Genomic DNA, 10125 nt, shown 5'->3' with positions numbered 1-10125 from the left:
GGGGCTACTCTTCGTTGTGGTGCACAGTCTTCTCATTGCGGTGGCTCCTCTTGTTGCAGAGCACGGCCTCTAGGCGCATGGGCTTCGATAGTTATGGTTCACGGGCTCCAGAACGCAGGCTCAGTAGTTGTGGCACACGGGCTTAGTTGCTCCGTGGCATGTGGGATCTTCCCGGACCAGGGCTCGAACCCGTGTTCCCTGCATTGGCAGGCAGATTCTTAACCACTGCGGCACCAGGGACATCCAAGATTCTTGTTTAACCTTAAAGAATCAGGTGAATTGAATGTGCCCCAGTCCTGCTGATGTTGGTTGTTTTGAGTGCCCTCCAAAATATGTCTGCCCTAATATAACTGAAAGACTTGAATGAAATGTAACTTTGTGAAGAAATGCAGTTAGTAATCTAGAAAGACCTGTCAGAAAATTCCTTTATTATGTTGAGCCCCAAATTTTCCTGCATTAGGATTAAACATAGGTCTTAATTTGACATTTTGTGAACAAGGGAGACTACTTCCTCCATTTGACAAGGCTTCTTATTTGAAGAAAACTAGTGCATCTCTCTCTCTGGACCTTCAGTTGACACTTCTTGCTGTAAATTGCTTTAGTTATTCCTTTGAAATAAATGAATCATTTTATTTCTCTCACAATTTTATTATTTATTTTATATATGTGTTTAAAGATTGCTGTGCCCCTAAATATCCATATTTGGTGCTTAGAAGAAAATATATTACAAGTATCTAAAAAAGTCCTATTATGAAAAAATCACCAAATAAATACAACAAACACTTATGGAAATAATAGGATTAGGATCATATGATACGAAGCTTATACAACTAAATTCAACCAATCAATCAATTACTCAACAAACAAACAAGTAAACTGATGTGAATTTTAGCTAAAGCACTTATAAAAGCAATAAATAATCTAAATTTTATATAGCCCAGTTAAATCTCCATTGACAATTGTGTCTGGTATCACTGTCATTCAATCTCCTGAATTTTTAGCTGGGGAGCTACAGCTTCTTTGGATTTGTAGGCCGTTCAGAGGCATTTTCTTTCAATAAAAACCAGTTCCATCAAAATTCAGAATCTGATATTTTGTGTAGTCTTTATCACCAATCAGTATTTTAACATGGAAGATAAATGGCTTCATAACTTCATCCTCTGCACTGTCAATGACATTTACATAAACATTTGGGGAAATTATAATCTTGAAGCCCATTACTTACACAAAGACTACAGTTTATGCAGAAATTTCAGTTTTTTCTCTTAAGATTTTCATATATTGCTAAGACTTTTTTTTAATTGTATGAAAGTTGTTCTTGAATGTTTCATAATATTAATATATTGTAAAAATTGGTTATGAACTAATGCTACATCTACAGAACACTAGCATTATCGTGCTAGTGAATGACTAGCACTATGTGATAACTTAATGCATACGTTATCGTTGTATATCCACTAATTCAATATATAGTACATAAAGAATTGAGAATTGTGGTAGTATAGATTATACCCAATATTTTTACGTGCTTTATAAATTTAGGATAAGGCAATAAAGTAATAAAGCAGGGTTATAATTGTAGTATTTTAATAATACTATTAAATAATATTTAACAGTGTTTGAATAATTTTACTTTTATTGGCTAAATTTGTATGAGATTTTGGAAGCACTCATACCATTGATTGTGCTCAACTCTGTCAACTGAAGCCCTTGCTTTTGTGCCCAATAGCTCTACCCAAGTTGGGTCACTCAATAGCTGTGTTTTTAAAGTTTCATTTTTTAAAAAATCATAGTTCAGGACCTCATGCTTTTCTCTACTACATTTTTACTACATTTAAAGTCATATTTCCAAATATTTTTATGTTTATAGAAAATAAATCTAGTATCTACATAATCTGGTCTTAAATTACTCAGTCTCTTTACATTTTATTTCTTTTGTATTGAGACCTATTTTAAATTTCTTAACCCCCTCCATTACCCTTATTATATCTTCATATCATGCTCAAAGGAGAAAGTAAGTTTGAGAAGTCAGAATAACTTATCTGTAGAATTAGTTTCGATATTAAGTAATAATGGTTTAAACAAATTAATTTTCTCAACTAAACAGGCACAAAGTTGCAGAGAATAGATTAGTGTTTCAGCTCTACTGAGGGAGTGTTGGCCCAAGTTTTTTCTATCAGTCCCAGCCATGTGATTTCCATATTTCAAGTCATTTCATGGTCCAAGGTGGCTGCTGGAGCACCAGCCATTACATGTGCTTGCAGACAGCAGGAAGGAAGAAGGGAGGGAAGGCTAAAGACTTCTCTCTCCTTAAACACACACACACACACACACACACACATACACACACACACACACACACACGTATATAATTTCCATGTATGTGCAACTGACTTGACACCTCCTTCACTGATACATAGTCATTTGGCCAAGATATAAAGGAGGTTGGAGTAAGATACAGTGTATTTATGTTTTAAATATTTCACTGGATTCTACTTAATAATAATGTAATTTTGGCCACTATAGGCATACATGTGATTTCTATTTGTTTTTATTTTGTGAGGTTTTTTTGTTTTTGCATAAAGTTTACATTTTCTTTTAAAGTAACTGAAAAAGTTTACTGCTTCTTTTATGTTATTGAAGGTTGCAAATTTCAAAATAATCATATATCCTTAAGAGTTTAAAGCACTTATTTATGAGGTGAGCCATTTTCTAAAGTTTGGTTTTTGAACAGTTACTAAATTTCTTTTTTCACAAATTGTTTATTTAAATGCTTTACTTTAACTCAATTTGAATTATTCGATTTTTCTAGAAAATCCAACATAGTAATGAAATATTCACATTTATTAACACAGAGCTTGTCTACAATTTTAATTTTTTTTTTTTTTTTTTTTCCTGTGGTACGCGGGCCTCTCACCATTGGGGCCTCTCCCGTTGCGGAGCACAGGCTCTGGACGTGCAGGCTCAGCAGCCATGGCTTACGGGCCCAGCCACTCTGCGGCACGTGGGATCCTCCCAGACTGGGGCACGAACCCGCTTCCCCCGCATCGGCAGGCGGACTCCCAACCACTGCGCCACCAGGGAAGCCCCTACAATTTTAATTTTATATCTGTGAATTTATTCCTTCTGTAAATTCTGATTGTAGTATGTGTTTCCTTTTTTATAATTTGACTAACAAGTACTATATCAAGCTTGTTATTCTTTCAAGAACCAAATCTGGATTTGTATCAAATGTACTACTTTTTTCTTTTTAAAATAATGTCTCCGTTTTTGTATTTATTATCTTTATTATTATGTACCATGTTATTTGCAGAAATTTTAGTTGAATGTTTTATTATTCATTTTAAATGTTACTTGCTTATTAACGCAAGTATTTAAAATGATGCATTTTTCTTTCTTCATAAACCTGTTGCATTACAAATCTTCTGAGGGGCTTACTGAATATAACTTTTGAGGCATGAACATTGTATTGTAAATTATCTTGTTTTCAAGGAAACCATGCATAGTTAGTGCAAATACAGGTTTACTGTCTGTGTTGCATCGATATAAGATATATAATTATTATTAATTTACATTTTTACTCCTGTTTTACACATGCAAACATATCCCAAATAATATTCATATGAAAAAAATGTACACTTGAGAAGCATAGATAGCAAATAAAATCCTATTCAGTTATGCTGGTGGTACATATAACTACCAAGACACTAAACTAATTATTTTGCAAATTAAGACAACCAACTATGTTCTTACCTATGCAATATAAGTTTTGATATTAAAAATTAAAAAAAGTATTAGCCTTTTTAGACTTAGCTACCTACATTCAGTTTAGAGTTAATTTACTTTCAAACCAAACAGTTTGTCTACCAATGTAGTCTTTCCTCCAATCTCTACGTTACTCAAACTTGCTTAGTCATTTGGTCACTTTTTATTACTTTTTAAAAGCACAGGCAACTTTCCAAGATATTTTATCAAAATCACTTTATTCTTTCCTTATGGGAAGGGTCATACTGAGTCCATTTACAATAGAAGGATTCAAAAAAATAAGATGTTACATATCACACCTGAGCATCAGTAGTCAGAGAGAATTATTCTTATGCCCTTCAGACTTCATCCTTTTTAATTCTCCAGCATTTATAAGCTCTCTTAAGCAGACTTATTAATATTTTGTTTTAGTTAAACAAGTGGGAATTTTAAATGAGCCCTGTTGGAAAGAGCTGGCCAAGAGCCTTCCCCTTTTGTCTAGGCACATTTCCCTTCTTTGCATATCAATGGCCCCATCTCTCATTTTCCCTGTGCCAGGCAGAGCTGATCCAAGCACTAAGCTTCTTTTGAATTAATAGAAGATCAACACCTGGGTCACTTTATAAGACCTGGAAGGAGAGAAGAAATGAGCTCAACAAGCAGAGGAGCAATCTGGAGTACAAACAAGGACAACAGCAAAATCAGATTTACACCAGACGCAGTGCCCCATTTGCTCTTTTGATTCTAATAGTCAAATAAATAGCTTTTCTAGTTGTAAATCTTGATTTTTTGTTCATTTTCATTTGTTTTTAACAATTTAATCTGACTGAACATATGTGAAGGATAAAATATTTATCTATTCATAACTTCTTAAGTGATCTGCAGATAATAATAAAAGAAACCTTTCCTCATATGTGAATGTTGATCCTAAAGAAAATATTTCTTGCTACATTGTTTTAAAGCAGCACAGTTCAGTAGATACATAATGTGAGACATGTATGTAATAGCTCGCCGCCACTAGAGAAAGCTCGTGTGCAGCAAGGAAGACCCAACGCAGCCTAAATAAATAAATAAATAAAACATCATTAAAAAAAACTTAAAAGAAGCAGGTGAAGTTAGTTTTATTACTATAATTTAACCCAAAATATCCAAAATATTATTTTAAAGGTAATTATTATAAAATTATTAATGGGAAATATTACATCTTTTCATGCTAAACCTTTTAAATTGGATACATGTTTTATTGATGGCACATTTCAATTTGGACTAGTCATACTTCAAGTGCTCAATAGTCATAAGCAGTAAGGGGCTATTGTACTGGATAGTGCAGCTCTAGAAAAATAGATCATTCCAATGATGACAAAAGATAATCTTTTGGATAGTCTTTGGATAATCATTCATATGTTCAATCATTTAGTACAGGGGTCCCCAACCTCCGGGCTGCAAAGCAGCAGGTGAGCGGCGGGTGAGCAAGTGAAGCTTCCTTTGTATTTACAGCCGCTGCCCATCGGTCGCATTACCACCTGAGCTCCGCCTTCTGTCAGCATTATGGTGAGTTGTATAATTATTTCATCATATATTACAGTGTAATAATAATAGAAATAAAGTGCGCAGTAAATGTAATGTGCTAGAATCATGTCAAAACCATCCCCCACCCCTGATCCATGGAAAAATTTTCTTCCATTAAACCAGTCCCTGGTGCCAAAAAGGTTGGGGACCACTGATTTAGTATATATTCATTGACTGCTATGCCATGAAATCCCCCTGACCAAAATAATATTGAGCATCTACCACCTGGGTTATATGACAGCATCTTTATTTCCTACTGTTTTGTTTTTGTTAACAAAAACAAAACACAAAAGCATGGAATCAACAATTGGCAGTGTTTGTTTACACTTTAATGTTTTGTTAGCTAAGTTGTTGGAAGGATAAATTTTATTTGGGAAATAAATTTATTCAAAGGTCTTTGATTCAAGAACTAGTTAATTCCAATACAAATGACTAGAATTTATATAAGTTACTTCAGTCTCTGAGCCTCAGAAAAGCTGATTTGTAATAAGTATAAAGTCATAATTATAATAACGACTTCACAGATAATCTATGCATGGTAGGCAGAATCCTAACCTCCCCCCAACCCCCAAGAAAATATGTTCTGATCTCTGGAACCTGTGAGTATGGAAAGTTACTCCTGATTATGTTTTGTTATATAGCACAGTTGACCTTAAGATAGGGAGATTATCTGATAGACCTGACCTAATCATGTGAGAGTTTAAAAGCCAAGATTTTCTTTTTCCTGGCACTGGCAAGATAAGTCAGATAGAGTCAAAGAAAGAGAACGATTCTATGAGCTCTTGCTGCTTTGAAAAAGGAGGTGGTCATTTGAGAAGGGATGCAGGTGGCGTTGCAGTGCTGAGGAAGACACTCTACTGACAGCCACCAAGGAAATGGGGAGTAGGTCCTACTTCTGCAAGCAACTGAATTTTGTCAACAGCCTGAATGTCCCTGGAAGCAAATTCTTCCCAGAAGCTCCTCAGTACACTGACACCTTGATCTAGGTCTGATGAGACCCTGAACAGGTAATCTGGTGAGCCATGCCAGACTTCTGATTTATAGAACTATGAGATAATAAATTGGTATTGTCTTAAGCCACTAAATTTGTGGTAAAATTATTACAGTACACATAGAAGACTAACACACCATGAGAGAATATCTTGTAACCTATAAAATGTTTTATAAATCGTAGGCATTATAATTGGAACACAGAATGCATTAGATTCTCTCTTTGAACTCTCTGCAGGTAAATAAGCTTTGTTCCATAACCAAATATAGTATTCCTAAATACTTTGAGAAGTTTTCCAGTTTATTTTATCTTTCTTATTAAAAGCATGAAGTACTTGAGAATATTAACAAGCAAATGCAAATCCATTATCACCACTGAATTACCAAAACATTCCATTCCTATCAATGGGACTTATAGAATGCCATTGACGAGATGTATACCTTTGTTTTCTGTCCCCTCTACCATAGCATGGAGCAGGGTAATTCTCTTAATGTCAGGTAATGATGTGAAAGATACTGGAAATGAGATTATGATAATATTGAAAATTAAAGGATAGAATAATATATTTCTATGAAAGGCTGTTTTATAGTGCTTTTGTCTTTCTATTTTTGGCCACACCGCATGGCTTGTGGGATCTTAGTTCCCTGACCAGGGATTGAACCCGAGCTATGGCAATGGGCAGTGAAAGCACCGAGTCCTAACCACTGGACCGCCAGGGAATCCCTTTAGAGCTTTTTAAACACAAGTTAAAATTTCATTAATTACATCTATTTCAAACATAATAATTATCATTCTGATATTCCACACCTGTTGATGAACTTTAATGATCTTTAATGAAATTTAATTTTAATGATTGAGACAAAAAAGAATGCCTGATCTGCCTCAATATAGTGCAACTTAATATACAGACTTGGAACATATTATATTACAAGTAGTATGCTTCAATGATAATTTTTTATGTGAACACACACACACAATATATTTTTTTAGCTCCCAGCGTCAATTCAGGTCATCTGAGACTCGAAAGCCATGATAAGAAGTACAAGAGATTATTGAGGAAAAATCTGATAAAGATAAAGGGATAAATATAAAAAGGATAAAGGTAAAGGGTGCAGGTAAAGACAAAGAAGAAGGCTTCAAACCATAATTCATCTCTGAACTCTAAAAGAAGAGGAAAGAAAGAAATGGTAGTCAGTGCCCTCAATTACAGTACTACAAGTCTCCAAACGTTTTGTCCAGTCCAAGCGCAAGGTGTCCATTAGAAAAATTCCACTGTGTACGTTTCTGGACTGTGCAAACTGTTCCCTTACTGAGCTTTTTAATTATCATACTGTCTCAATTGCTATAGCTTCTGTATAGATCTTGGTCTCTGGTGATATAAATCCCCCCGCCCCCCGTTTTTCTTTTTCTTTAAGCTGCCCTAAAGATCCTGGTTAGTTCCATTTCTATATGAATTTTAGAATTAATTTACTTGTCAATTTCTTCAAAAATCCAGCTGGAATTTGATTTATATTTCATTAAAGGTAAAGAATAATTTGAGGAGAAATGCCATGTTTATAATGCCATGGTCAATATACAAACATGAAATAAGTATCTACCCATTTCTTTAGATATATATGATTTCTTTGGTAGTAATATTTTGTAGTTTCTTATATAGAGAACTTGTATATCTTTGATTAATTTTATTCTAATTTTTAAAAAAATATGCCCTTCTTGATAGTACAGTGAAACCACACTGTGGTTTCTCTAATAAATATCCCCCAATAAGTGTTATAAAATATAAACAGATTAGACACTCAACCCCCAGTGAGTTAGAGAACTTGAGGTCTGTACTCACATGCTTTTTGTTCTTTCTGTTAATAAAAATTTCCACTTAATTACCTAGCTTGTGGTCCACTGTGTAAGTGCTAATCGCACACTCAGGGAGAGAAAATCAAGGGAGTATTGGAAATTCCACTGCTAAATGACCTATTCTTGCTTCCCAAGGTCAAATATATATTCCTTAGACCAGGAATTTGTGTAGATGAGACAACAGAATAATTATTTTTTCATGTGTACAAAGGTATTTCTGAAATAGGTCAAGATAATAATAAGACCAAAGGCATATTATAAGCTAGGCCAAAACTTTATCCCCTAGTCTGTCTCTGTATTGAATTATGTCTAGCTAAATCTTCCAATCAAACTCACCAATAAAGATAATGTGCTGATATGACACAGTAACACTGCTCAAATAACCCACTGCAAATGTTACGCAATGCTGTGTATTAGACAACTACGAGCTCAAATTTATTATTAAATTCCTATTAGAACATATAATTATGATATTTAAAGGGAAATTCCTTCTTGTTAGCCACAAAGAAATTTTCCTCAAGAGCTAATCTGAATAAATATAGTAGGCTGACTACATAAAAATCACCTAAGGTGCTTCTGAAAACACATGTTTCTACCTATGTACCCTTTCCCTGTCTGATTTGGTATGTCTGGGCAGATACAATATTATTTTTAGATGACCCAGGTGATTTTCCTATGCAGCTTGATAGGGAAACTACTATGCATTGTTCCAGTTAAATAATATCATTGCTGTTATTGCTGTAGAACATAAAGCAATGCAGTACAGGAATTTAAAATTATTTTTTGTCAGCGGGTATTACTATTTTGACTAATCATAGCTAGGCTTCCCTCTTTAGCACTATAGCCTGCACCATTTGCCAATTAAACAGATATAGCTCTTTTACCACTTCTAAATACAGATTATCTGAATAATCCAAGACTTTTATGTATCCCACTTTTCCAAAAGCCCAAAGATTCAACAGGATTTAATAGGACCACTCTACCATCCCTTTTAACTTATCTTAAGTAAAAACATGTCTTTACATTGTTATTGATGTATGAGATTAATAAGAAAGAAGAAAAGGTTAAGAAAAACACTTCAAAATTTCATTTTCAACATTATTCACACAATCAATTCACTAAGGTTATTCTGGGACAACAACTGAAAGAGACTGCCATCATTTGGGGGAATGATTATATCCTCATGTTTAATTCTGGCATTGCTACCTTTACCAGTGGGAAGAATACAGAGGATGAGATAGACGAATATTGGGAATCCACACTTATAACAAAAGTGTATCCTCGTAAAATTTGGAAATTTGTAGTAATGATTTCTTAGGTCCTTAGTTCTTCTTTGACTGTTACTGTGCATCTAATATATTTACCTACTGTAATCTATATTTTACCTTTGACTTCTGCATTTCTGGTACAAAAGAAAAAAAAAAAACTGAAATGACTGTGGGTTCTGCATGTGACTACCATTCTTTTCTCCTGTGAGCAGTTTACCCTATAGTTAATTCAGGCAACATTAATCAAATCCCGTGAACTTGGGCTTTCTACATTGCCAATATTTATAACCTGCTTTATAACGTGGATCTCTTTACTGTACCAGACATCCTGCTTCTAATGCCTTCCTATTTGTTACCTAGCCTATTCATTTATTGTCCTGGTATATGCCTCCAGATTTGTGTTGTCTTCTTACTGAGAGCTGGGAATTTGTTGGGTTTCAGTTCTACAAAATGCATCCATTGTTCAAGAAATCTGGTTCAATTTTGTCCCCTTAAAGATTCCTTCAAAGTAGCTTTCTTTCAGAAGTTGAAATTCTGGTCCTGGTCTATGTTAAATCTTTTGTGTTTCTATTTTGTTCCCCTTTAATATTTGTTAAAATTGTATACCTCCTTGTACTAGTCATTCCACAGCTCCTTTTATTTATCTACGCTTAACAGGTGTGCTAGACTTCACTTAAAAATGTTTATTGTTGCTAATGAAAT

This window comes from Globicephala melas, chromosome 18 (assembly GCF_963455315.2).
Source record: "Globicephala melas chromosome 18, mGloMel1.2, whole genome shotgun sequence".
In the NCBI taxonomy this organism is placed as follows: Eukaryota; Metazoa; Chordata; class Mammalia; order Artiodactyla; family Delphinidae; genus Globicephala; species Globicephala melas.
This window is presented reverse-complemented; position numbering follows the sequence as displayed.